The sequence below is a fragment of the Lactuca sativa genome, chromosome 5, assembly GCF_002870075.4.
Source record: "Lactuca sativa cultivar Salinas chromosome 5, Lsat_Salinas_v11, whole genome shotgun sequence".
Classification (NCBI taxonomy): domain Eukaryota; kingdom Viridiplantae; phylum Streptophyta; class Magnoliopsida; order Asterales; family Asteraceae; genus Lactuca; species Lactuca sativa.
This window is the reverse complement of record NC_056627.2, coordinates 169,534,677-169,548,108: the sequence shown is the minus strand read 5'-3', so window position 1 is coordinate 169,548,108 and position 13,432 is coordinate 169,534,677.

Genomic DNA, 13,432 nt, shown 5'->3' with positions numbered 1-13,432 from the left:
AGGTTGATGAGGGTTGAACTCTTCAGTTGCAAAGCTTCGAAGATCAATGTTGAAAGAATACAACACTATAAGGCCACAAAACACCAAAAAGGATGAGAGTAGAGAGGAGAGGCTCCAAGTTGTGAAAGGGAGGCTAGGGTTTGCTCCTGAGGAGCTCTTGATGTGGTGGACGCTGAAAAATGACCTAAAACATGAAACAATGCCTTTAAATACAAAGAAAAACCTAATTTTTATGTTTATATAGAGATGTAGGACGATTTTTTTGTAATGGAATAGGTAACAAAGCTACCTTGCCGCCGGTTTGGGATACACAACTCACCATACCATTATAATCTTCTTACCACACCGTGGTGACCAGTTTTTACTTATTCCATTGTGAGTTTAAACAATCATAACTTCTTCTTTTCAAATTCGTTTTCAATTATCTTTATATGCATGCGAAGATATTAGAAAGCCCCATAATTTTATATAATTAATTTTGACTTAATGAATACCGAAGTTAATTCATTGATATATACATGAAAAGATTTCAAAAAATCACTTTTTCCCATTCTACCCTTTGTCTCCAAAGAACAATTTAAGGGCTTAAATCGCTTAACCAACTTTATGAACATCCAATAAGGTCTAAACTTGATTCACTTGAAGCCCAAGACCTTTAATCGATCAAATTATGGTCCAATATCTCTAAATTACAAACATCCTAAAACTGGATGTTACAATTCTTACCCACTTAATCTGGATTTTGTCCTCGAAATCCGACTCGATTAGGATTTCTGAAAACAACACCAACACAATCTATATTCTTCCTCCAACCATTTCATAAAATCAAAGCATCCATAAAGAAAATTCAATAAACCACTCGGAACCCAACTAAATCCAACAAACAACCCAATCACTTGAAAAGACTAAACTGCAACAACTAGATCTCTCTCCCTGTAACTCCTGGTTTCTGGTACGCTTTTATTTATAAATTATTCATGTTAATAGAGCTACTCGATGAGTTGGAAGTCCCAGACTCGTTGAGTAGAAACGATTATTGGATGCGGATTTTCAGTTATCTACTCGACAAGTCGAGAGCCCTCGACTCGGCGAGTAGGGTTGCCAGAGTGAAACCCTAATTTCGGGGTTTTGCACCCTAATTAAGCATCTTAATCCCCACCTTTTGGCCTTATTGATGGGTTTTAGTATACTACAACATCCTATGATGCACATACAACCCTAAATGCTTTGGATCTATTTTTCTCTAATTATACATGCAATATTGTTTCCAAAGTATTAAGCCTACAACTAGCATACAGATTACATAATCAACATAAAAGTGAGCTATAGAATTACCTATTTTTTGTAGCTTGTAGAACTTCTTGAGTTTGGCCTTTAAGAACTTAGTTCCCCAAATGTTGCACCTCAAATGGAATCACAACACACCTAGGACAAAGGATGACTTTTGAGAGAGTTTCTTCCACTTAAATCGGCTATAGTGACTCCAAGAACACTAGTGTGTAATTTTGGATACTAAGGGACTTCTTATATAGTGTGGCATGATTAGGGTTACACCATGTAAACCCTAATGGGCATGAATTTCCATATTCCTTAGGCTCCATGGGTTTAAACCTCCATGGATTGTCACATGGGTTTTGCCCAACCTTAGGAATCGTGGATCATTGGCCTACACCATAAGAATGAATGATTTACCAAATAAACCCCTTATATTTAATTAGTCTCTTTTGATCACAAAATTAATTCCAAACTAATTCTTGATCAATACGAATTAAATAATATGATTTCATATTAATATATTATAACTTATAATATATTAATAAACCATAAATAACCTCTTCTCAAAATTCCATCTTATCAAATTGTCCTGGTGATATGAAACCCAAATGGATCATGCTACCCTCGGGTCAAGTACATACCAATTATAGTGCTTAGAAACCTAATCCAACAGTCTCCCACTTGGATAAGTCTGATAACTATTATTGCAAGTACGACTCCACAACCCGACTAGTAATCATATCTCTTAAAAGCCGCTGTCGAACTTTGACCTAGTCAATGACGCGTCCATTAGATTAGGGATCATATATTCCTCCATTCTAGATATCATATGGTCTGAGACATGGATTTTAATCATTCTCTTTGTCCATCAGTTGTTTCCCGATTTCCGATTTATGACGACTGACTAATTGAACAAATCAAATAAGTCCAGGCTTGTCCAAGAACTTAGGGTTGTCATCACTAAATCATCGAGGGGCCCACATATATCGCTTTTATCCACATAGGGTAAAGGGAATAGTTAAACTTCGACCCAAATGCTTGCTTGTACTTACCCATCAAATTACACACAACAATATGTTTTATAGCACCAAGTTACTGGTACGTTTACATACGTCAATGTGCAACCGACTTGCAACTACAACTCAGATGTCTCCGTTTCAAGAATCTAATATATTATCGTCTCACAATCACTCGTGAAAAAATCCATGAAGTGATTCAGATGAGTGTGGGTTGAATCCAATACTCGAATCTTATTCTAGGAGTACTCATGAACACTGTAGCTATGTCTAAAACACCTAGACAAACTACAGACCCATTCATGACAGTCTTGCCTCAATACCTACTTCCAAAGTATGATCGATTGTGGGTGGTTTGAATAACCTAGTTATTCAGGAAGTCAAAACATGCAAAGTGAAACACAAGAATAATACTAATCCTATATGGCCCTAAAACATTTGAGTGCCATATTGATTACTCATTATTCATTGTATAATGTTTCGATTTATCAACTTAATACTTGAATTAAAACAATAGTTATGCCATGATCCAAGCATGCAAACTATGTTTGTCTATGGTCCTGGCTTTGTGAAATAGATCAATTGAAAAACATTTCAACGATGCTCATTTCATAATTCCAAATATTTATCGTAAATGTAAGAATATCAAATTCTTTCCAATTAGTATAATATGTTAGATTCTGAACTTATATGCAATGATCCTCTTGTAATGAATACGCACAAAAGTCACAGAGACTTGGTAACAGAGATGACAAAGTATTCCAATGGAGAACAATTCCATGGAAACGAAGTCTCAAATTGAAAGTACATTCCTTTGAACATCCTTCTTGCATAAAAGTTTCCTAATCTTGCATAGATTTAAAGAATAACTTCCTCTTATGGAAACATTTCCATATTCCCATTTTGACTATCACTTCTGAACAAGAGTTACCTCTTCTCAGAGTATGTCAATATGATCCATCCATTTTTATACTTCCAACTACAAGCGACCAATCCTTGGCGAACCTTAGATTGTCCTTAATAGTTGTTAACCACTTTAGTCATATCCGGTTCTAGTCCTTTTTCCATCTTAATGCCCTAGGTATTTGGAAAATTTAGAATGCAAGAATATTATAGCGTATGCAATCGATCCTATACCTGAAGCATTCATAATGCCTAACATGGAAGACCCCGAGGGGTTCTCGAGGCAGTCAGATGTAAGACCATGTAGGGGTTCCCATGGCTTTCTTGGCTAAGACCATGTGGGGGTTCCCATGACAGTGGGCTAAGACCACGTGGGGGTTCCAGTGGCACCCGGTGTAAGACCTTGGAGGGTTTACGGGGCATCCTTATATGTTTGTATGTTTAGCTCATATGTTTGTATGTATAGTTTGCATTATGTCTTGTTTGGTAGGAAGACCTTGTGGGAGTTCCCAAGGCAGGAAGACTATATGTGGGTTCCCATGGCAAATAAGACAACATGGGGGTTCCTGTGGCACTAGGTGTAAGACCCTGGAGGGTTTTCTATGGCTTCCTTATATGATTATATGCAGGGCTTATGTGGTAGAGATAGTTTTTACAGCTAATATGATATGTGTTATGTGGATTGTATGTGGGGTATGCTCTGGGGGACTGACTAAGATTTGTGCTTACGGTATACAATTTTGGTTTCAGGTATCATCGTTTTGGAAAAGAAGACCTCGGATTAATCGCAATGCACACACCTATGATGTAGCACCCGGTTCCTGGTACGTAAATGTTATTTGAGTATTTCCTTTCTTTTAGCCTTGGACTCGGCGAGTCATAGGTCCGACTCGCCGAGTGGATGCGGGACCCAGGACACGTTTAAGTTGGCGACTCGGCGAGTCCATATCCTGGACTCGGCGAGTCATAGCTGTTGGATGAAACCCTAAGTTTCAGGGGTTTGCACCCTATTTAAAGGACTTATCAGCCCCAAGCCGACCCCCATTGACCCTTAAAGCCCTGTATCTCTCGTTCTAATCTATTCTTTGAGAGTTTGAGGTTAGTGTGTGTATTTTTGAAGGTTTGGAAGGAGGAAGGAAGTAGATCCAGAAGAAGGGAAGCCATGCAGGCATTATTTGTGTTCTTCCAGCAGTTCATTTGAGGTATAACCCGTTTTCCCCATGATTCTATGCTTAAAACTTCATTTGGGTCCTTCTTGGTCAAATCCCCAAGCTTGTATGTGCATTATATGTCGTAATAAGATGTTTGGCCTCTGGATCTAGGCAAGATTGAGCTCCAGGAGCTCAGATCTGTTAGCTTTATGGCCCCATGTTGCTTGTTAGCCCTAGATCTACCCTTTTGAGACATTTTGAGCCCTAAAATCCATATTGGTGAATATCCACACGTAAAGTTGGAAACTTTACATGTGATTAGTGTCCTAGAAGTCCAGATCTATGAATGGCATGGACTGGAATCGAGCAAATCCGTGTATTCAATAGGTGCATGGCAACGACTCGGCGAGTCGTTCATATGACTCGGCGAGTCTGTTCGCGAGTCTCCGAGTTTGTCCCCTTTTCGTAGTGTCGAGTGAGCAGTGAGTCACGGGGTGTGACTCAGTGAGTCGGAAGCTTAAATCATCCATGGAGGTACTCGGCGAGTCAATGCCCTGACTCGGCGAGTTCTAGGCAATCTCCTTAGATCAAGAACAGACTCGGCGAGTTGTTCATACAACTCGGCGAGTCTTAGCATAAGTGTTCTTCGGATGAAGATGAACTCGGCGAGTTGTTCATACAACTCGGCGAGTAGGATAAAGTACTTGAATATTGGTTAAGAAGGTGAACCCGACGAGTCGTCGCCTAACTCGACGGGTAGGTTCGGGTTTCAAGGCAGTCGTTTGGGTAGGGACTCGGCGAGTTGGAAAGCCAACTCGGCGAGTCGGGTCAACTGAAAGTTGAATCTAGCTTTGGCTTAGGGTCAGGGGTAAAATGGTCATTTTACCCAAAGGTCAGCGAGCAGTGTTTGATTGAGTATATTGTGGGAATTGCAGCCGGAGGGTTTCCGGAGCAGCAGCAGCAGTAGTAGGTGATCAATTCCCACACAGACCAGCAGCTATTTCGAGGTGAGTTTCCTTTCCAGTAGGTACGGGTCTAAGGCACCAAGGCCGACCCGCGTAGACGAAATGCTAGTACTAGAGTGTGGGCCGAGCCCGTATCTCTGGGTTTAGTCAAGTATGATATATGTGTTAATATGATAGAGTTGCTTATACTTGTTGTCTGCGTGATACTTGTATGATATGTGTCAGTGGTTGAGTGTGGGCAGGACCCGTATCTCTCCGAGGTTGGAGTGTGGGCTAGGCCCGTATCTCCCAGATAGCGAAGTGTGGGCAGGGCCCGTATCTTCACAAGTGTGGGCGAGGCCCGTATCTCCCGGCTAGCGAAGTGTCGGCAGGGCCCGTATCTTCCCGAGTGTGGGCAAGGCCCGTAACTCCTAGCTGAACATTGGTTGTTATACGTTGCATGGTATGGGGTATTATGGGGGAACTCACTAAGATTTGTGCTTACAGTTTCAGTTTTGGTTTCAGGTACCTCCTCAGCTAGGGGAAAGGAGCCAGCGCGGTAGCAGCATGTCACACACACACTCCCTTGTTTCCGCAGCTATGAGCTTTACTGGGACTGATACTCTGATATTTTGATTAGTTGTATGATTTGGTTTTCAGACATGGTTCACTTTATGTTGTGGTTGATCAAACGATGTTTTTAGTTATTAATATTTTCTAAAGTAATGTTTTTAAAACAAAATTTTTGGACGTGAAAATTGGGTCGTTACATATGATTTCTACAAAGAATGGTTTTGGGATGAACTTTGATAAATGTTTTACTTAAAGATGATTTGAAATGTTTGAAATAAATGGTATCAATGTTTTACCTATATCAAAAATGAAATTTTTACCCTTGATTTTTGGGTCGTTACATTACCCTAAAGTCCAATCATTCACTTGACCCAAAACATCAACACTCAGATGTCCTAAAGAGGACCTAAGCATCCAAGTCCAAAAAGGTGGCCCAAACTTGAAGCCTAAAATCGTAAAGCCCACAGACTGAGTACACGTGGCGTACCCAACTACATGCTAAGCGTACTCGCATTGAGGCTTGTACGTTGCACGTACTGACTTCTATGCCCAGCGTACTCCCCTGTTAAGCCATTATCCCCATTGAGCTCTTAATTATTTAAGATAAACCGCTAAAACGTAGATCTGACTTCCTTGAGTTGGAATAAGACGTAAAGTTGCTAACTTTATGTTCATGCATGACTAAACGAAGGTATTAAGCTTAGAAATGACTTAATGCATGCATGAAGACTAATACCCCATAAAGTTGGCACATTTATGCCTACGAAGCCTCTAACAAGTCCATATCTAAAGAAATGATCCCTTCAAATCGTCCGAAACAAACAATTTATACAAAAGGAACCAAAAGTGTGACAAATCAATCCATAAAGAAAACTAGACATTAACAAGTCATGGTTTGAACTTGATACCTTAGGAAGCTTGCAAATTCATGAAGGGTTCTGGATCTCAAGTCTCCCACCTAACTATGACCTTCACTATCTTCTAGGTTCTTCAAAGATGGACCAAATCAGCACAAATTTCTATTCAAGAGCTCAAAATGCAGAAATTGAGGCTAAAGGGACATTTAGGGTTTTCTGGAGGTTTAGGGACAAGAAATTAGGCCAACCATAAGGATTAAGGATGAATATATAGGGTGCAACACCTGTCACACCCCAAAACCATGAACAGCGGAAACGTTCTGGGGCAGAGGACGTCATGTACAGTATCACAACAATGAATAGTAGTAAACAAGCAACAACATCATCCATTACATTAATAATCTAATTTTAATACAAGTGTTCTAATATGTCTAATAGACACTAAAGTATTAATCAAAATGAAAGATGAGTCTTGAACGAGCTCCATCTTCTCTAAACCTTTCATCGGTACGTGTCTACTGTTGACCTGAGGATACAAGTTATTTTGAAAGGGAGTATCAGCTTTAAAGCAGGTGAGATCATAAGTATTTTAGTATCTTAATTTCTAAGAATGTATTTGTACGTATATGAAATGTAAGTATTTGTACGTATATGAAATGTAAGTATGAAAACGTTTTGAACATCCTTGAAAGCCCTATGCTTCCTACTAAAAGTAGCCTTCTACCAAGGATCTAGTATCTGTGTGTGTCTCTTGTAAGAGTGTGTATTTTCCCAAATCTGATTATCATTAACCAAAAATATAGTTTCTACATTACCGTGCATCTTGTGAATGTTTCACGAAGTGAATGTAATGGGAAAATGAAATAGTACTATGGTGTAGTATCAAATAACTACAACCATACTAACTACCTTAAGTCTATTGTAATTTCGTAAGTACTATAGTATTTGTAATAAGTGACTACTTTTGTACTATTTTGCCTTATTTGAGGGATAAGGCATAATGTGATGGCTAGATCCCAGGCTAGTCGCTCCCCTATCAAAGAGATTTTGGGACCCATACACGACCCCTGCATGTTTGCAAGCCGCGAACATCCACATTACTATGATCATGTATACCTAATATAACTATCACAATGCGTTGTGATTCATTGGTATAGTTAGATCCTGAAATCGTTCCAAGCTATAACACCTAGTTATGTCTGTCCTATTATCATATATGTAAACGCACTCATGTAAGCGTATCTATGTAAACATACTCATATAAGCGTATCAATGTAAACGTACTCATGTAAGCGTAATCATGTAAACGTATCTATATAGTAGTATAGTAATGTATTGTAATGTTCTACGTGTGCTAGCTGTAATGTGTGTTCTCTCTCTATCTAGTATGTATAGTAATGTACTGTGTGTACTAGCTGTAATGTGTGTTCTCTCTCTATCTAGCAAGTATTGACTCATGAATGAACTGACTCGTGGTATGAATCCGCTTTCTAGTAATCGTATTAGTATCTTCCTAAACTACCCATATGGTAGCTTACTAGTAATGTAACTGGTACGTATGAACATGGAAGTATACCCTTGCTACCCAAGGGTATTGAACTGACTGGAAGAACCTTTATGACTATATATGTACACATGATATATAACTAATATTTAAACGACCTTCGGACGGATACCCGATACCCTACCAGACCACATCCCAAAGGGGAAAAGGAAATAAAGCGGGTTAGCCTTCCTAAGTCCTTTAAACATTACTTATATAACTATACATATCTAGGCTTGCAATTGACAATATAAAAGTATAAAAGAAGTTTCGTAAAGCCTTTGAAAAGTTTTATAACTAGGAAAATATGACTTGATGTCAGTTTGTAAAACGATTTGAAAATAGTTTGTTTGATGTGAACAATTTAAAGTATAAGGAAAACCTTTGTTTTGAAACACAGTTGTAACAAGGTTTGAAAGGAAACATTTACTATGTAAGACAGGTTAACAAAGAGTTTTAAATGGGTAAACATGTTTTGTAAAACCAATTGAAGTAATCTGTTTGGTAAAACAACTAAAAGAGTAGTAAATCCTTTTATATGCTACTTATTAATCACATTTGATTGATATAATAACTAGCATGATTCAACTTGTATCCCCCCATAAAAACATTTAAAAACATTTAAACCATTGATGAAGGGGTATGAACTCACCTGTAGCAAGTGGTTGGGATGAACGGACTGTATAGGATGTTAGGTGTCAAGTGAAGGCTTGCACAAACTCTATGATCCTAGATAACATATAATATCACATATATGTAACCAATTAGTCTTTAAACAATTTACTAACAAGGCTAAGACATCCTAAGTCATATTAAACACTTTATATAAGTGTTACCAGTGCTAAGGATTGCATCTAAGTGTTGTAGGACAAGGCTATTGGGTTTTAAGGTTCAAGGGAACCCCTAATATGAGTTTACTCCCTAAAGACCATAACCCCTTGAGTTTACGGTCGTAAACCCTTGAGTTTACGGCCGTAAGCTCACAAACGTTTGACCATTTGTTGGTTTGAAGTCTTCTAAGCCATTCCAAGCATTCCTACTTCATGTTTAAGCCTTAGGAAATGTTTTGTGTCATCAATACACTCTTAAATGGAGTTTACGGCCCATGGACCATTTCTCCATGTGTTTGCTGCCGTAAACTCCTATGGAACATGGTTTTATGATGTTTTCAAGTCCTAAACACTTAAAGGTAAAAGTCTAGGCTTGATTCAAGGCATAAGGAAGGAATATGGGTCATTTATACTCACTTTGGGGTGTTTACGGTTTTGGGAGATCCCCAAACCATGAACACATATAAATGAGAGATTTTGGTGCTTCTTATGTGCTAAACACATCAAGGAAGGATTTAGACATGTATCTAAGGCTTGTGAAGGACTAAGGCACCCTAAGGCACCCTTATTTGGGGTTTACGGTCCAAGAACATTCTTGGACCGTAAATACCTTGATCTTGGTGTTCTTGGGGCTATTTCTAGATGCGTAGAGGTGTAAAAAATCTTGTAAGACTCTAGGATAGAAGCACTTACAAGTTAGAAGCTCGAAAAGGTCCAAAAGGCCAAGAACACAAGTGTGTGTTCTTGGTGTAAATTGAAGATTGACCCTTTTGGAATGATTTCACGGTTAGAAGTGTGTTAAAACTCTAGATTAAGTCATACAACAACTTAAGAAAGCTAGAACACTTACTAGATCGAAGATCTCGAAAAACTTTTGGATGATACTTGAGAGAGAAATGGGACTTGGATCTTGAGATTGTGAAAAAGTGTAAATAATGACCAATCGTCATATATATATATATATATATATATATATATATATATATATATATATATATATATATATATACCCCCAAATTCAGGGTTTGTGGTTGAAAATATTATTCTGCCTATAAACTCAAATTTGCTTGGAGTTTTGGACTAACAATGTTGCACAATAAATATTAGGGCATCCTCTCTCCTGATATCAGCCGAAGTGTAAATCCTACAATACTCAAACTTGTTCCAAAAAGTTTGAAACCTAACAGCAACTATTTTGACTTGAATCGAAGGGTTGTAATGAATAGAAATTTTGGGTTGTCACATCATCCCCTCCTTAGAAGGAATTTCGTCCCGAAATTAGAATTTAGGTAAGGAAGTAGGCATGAATAATCGAGCCAAGAAGTGGGGATACTTCCTAAATGATTGATTCTCGCGCTCCCAAGTGAATTTGGGTCCCTGGTTGGCATCTCAGCAAACCTTCACTTAAAAGGAAACGACTATGAATCGTTCGCATGACCTCTCGGTTCATGGTCACTACGGTTCTTCCACGCCAGTGAGGCTCTTGTGGGACTCGATCTCTTCGAGTGGGATTTCAAGAGTCTCGTCGGATTGATACTTTTTACAAGTTCGAGACGTGAAGGGTAGAATGTACATTACTAAGCTCGTGGAGTAGGTTTAGTTTGTGAGATACAGGACCGATTCTGGTTAGAATCTCTGAGGTCCTAACTATCTTGGATTTAGCTCTCCACGCATTCCGAAGCTTATCAAGCCAATCCCAGAGTGAGACTTCCTAAAGAATTTGGTCTCTCACTTGGAATTCCAAGGTTTCTTTTCCTTGCTTATCTTCCCAGTCAGGAGCCACCCCTTGCTGGGTCAAAGTCATAAGGGTTTCTATAATTCGCGAGGAGTTGTGAATGGACTACGACGGTAGGTCTGCGAGACCTCGAATTTGGCGAATTTCCATCGGCGTCTTCAGTGCCGACAAATTCTCAACGGTTTTGACAAATTGAAAGAGTACTCAAGAATTTCCACATCACTAATAGTGTGTCTTAGGAATTTGACTCTTAAATTCCAAAACTCGTGTCTAGAGAACTTCGTGCAAAGCTTCTCTGATCGCTTTGTTTCCATGGCTTGTTGTAGATGCTCTTTATGATTTCCTTCTTACTACGAGGGTAGATAAGTAAGTTATTTCAAGGAGAATGATGAACTAATCCAAGTAAGAATGGCGTACCCTACCCATTAAGCTCATGAATGCTATGGGCGTATTGGTCCTATCCGAGGGGTATCACTACGGACTCGAAGTGTCCGCATCGAGTTCAGAAGGTAGTCTTCAGGACATCCTTCGCTAACACTCGAAACTGCTGATATTCGGATCTCGGTCCATTTTTGAAAGGTAAATCGTTCCTTGTGTTTGCTTAGTCCACACATTCATGTGAGGCATAGATAATGATTTCTAATTGAATTATTGACGAGTCCCCGATAGTCGAGGCACACAAGATACAATCCGTCTGTTTCTGGGACAATAAGACCGGAACTCTCCAGGGTGAGAAGCCTGGCCTTCCAATTCTATTGTTGAGTAGTTCGCTAAGTTGTCCAGATCGTTCTTGTATTTCAGTGGGTGATTAGACTGTAGGGCGATCTGGTTACAGGAGCCGTACTGGGTTCTAAGTTTGTTCACATGACGATGCGATTACTCGTAGTCTTGGGCAGTCTCCGTCCTGAAGTTCATATTAGAATTCATACATGGTTCAACGATCACAATCTCGTGTATACGAGTCGTATATAATTAAGATTGAAAAGATAGTCGAATAAATGATTCGTCTTTACGTTCACATACCAATGAGGAAAAAAAGGTTAAAGTGGAATCATCAATTCTAAGCCTGTAGAACCTTGATTATATATCACCTCTATGTATACATTCTTCTGCGATAGATCAACTGTATAGATCCTTGGATTGAACTTGACGTACTGTACGAGTGGTACTTCGGGGAGTTTTGTGGAGATTTCTTCGGAAGGGCTAAGAAACATGAGGTACTCCATTCATGAGTACTTCGGTGACCTGGTATGACAGATTCGCTGGAAAGGTGATTTCGAAGAAAGAGATGTACGTAACGAGCTGGTATTGTGCGGATCAAATTGAATCTAGTTGTATGATAATGTCGGAATCATATGGGAACTAAAGACATTAGATTTGAACATAAGGTGTTACAGGCAAAACACAACCGTGCAACCATCAACAGAGTTACCGTACGTTAGACTTACTACAAGACTATTGCTGCAAACAAGGTATACTACAAAAGACAAGTATACGCAGCACGGGGGTCCCTTAACTGACGGGATCCCGCAAAAGGTAAGAATCGAGTCACACTAATTTAAAACGATTTATAAGTATGTTACTATGAGACGCCTTAATTACTTTTACGTGGGTTCGGAGTAGTCTCCCCTGCAGCAGTGATCCTTAGAATTCTGCCGTCTGCGCCGGAGTTCTTTGTTATAGGACAATCCTTCTTGAAGAGCCCTATCTCACCGCATTGGTGGCATGACTGGCTAGCACTAGCATTGGTGGTGGGAGTGAGGTGCTTAGTCAGGGTTACGTGGACACGGGTGCCTTCCTCGTTACTCCACTTCGAAAATTTCCTTTTAAAGAGTCCGAATTTATCACTACTTTTGTGTGTAGGGTTGGTCCCGATGCTAGGGACTGGAGGAATGGGTTGTGCCGGTGCTGAAGGGGCATGAGTTGCCACTTGCTGCTGTTGCATGGCAAGTCTTTGGAATCGCTTTCGCTCACTTCTGTCTTGGCGATATCGTCTCCTCTTTTCGGTCTTACGGCTTCTCAAATCTGTGACTGTTGTCATTTGTTGACTTCCTGGATTGGTACTACAATCGGAACTCTTGACTCCTTTATCAGTCTTGTTTGTGTTGCTGGAGTTGATACGTGTAAGGAAAGTTGTCACAGCAGCTGCTATTGCAGCTTGTAACGTAGCGGCGTCGATATGGAGGATAGGGGTTTCGTTGCTCGGCTGATTGTTTCCGGATAACGACATGATTCTGTAACACGAAAGATAAGGATTTTGTGAGCGATTTTGGTTGACCATAAATGTACTTCGATCGCTTAAGTAAAGAGTAAGAGTATGTTCTCGAAAGTTTGACCTACATCCCTATGATGCAGTCCTAGTACAAAATTAAAGTATGTTCACGAAGGTCCAACCTACATCCCTATGATGCAGTCCTTAGTAAGGAGTAGAAGTAAGTTCGTAGAATGGTCTCAAGACGTTTGTCGTTCAAGCCGAGGTATCGTTGGTTGGTGAATAACATGATCCAACCACTAAAAGAGACATGGAAATGTCTCCGGAGTTAAATTACTATAGTCCAATGTCTTGACTAAAGCATGTTTCAGATAGACTCCAATGAAAGTATGA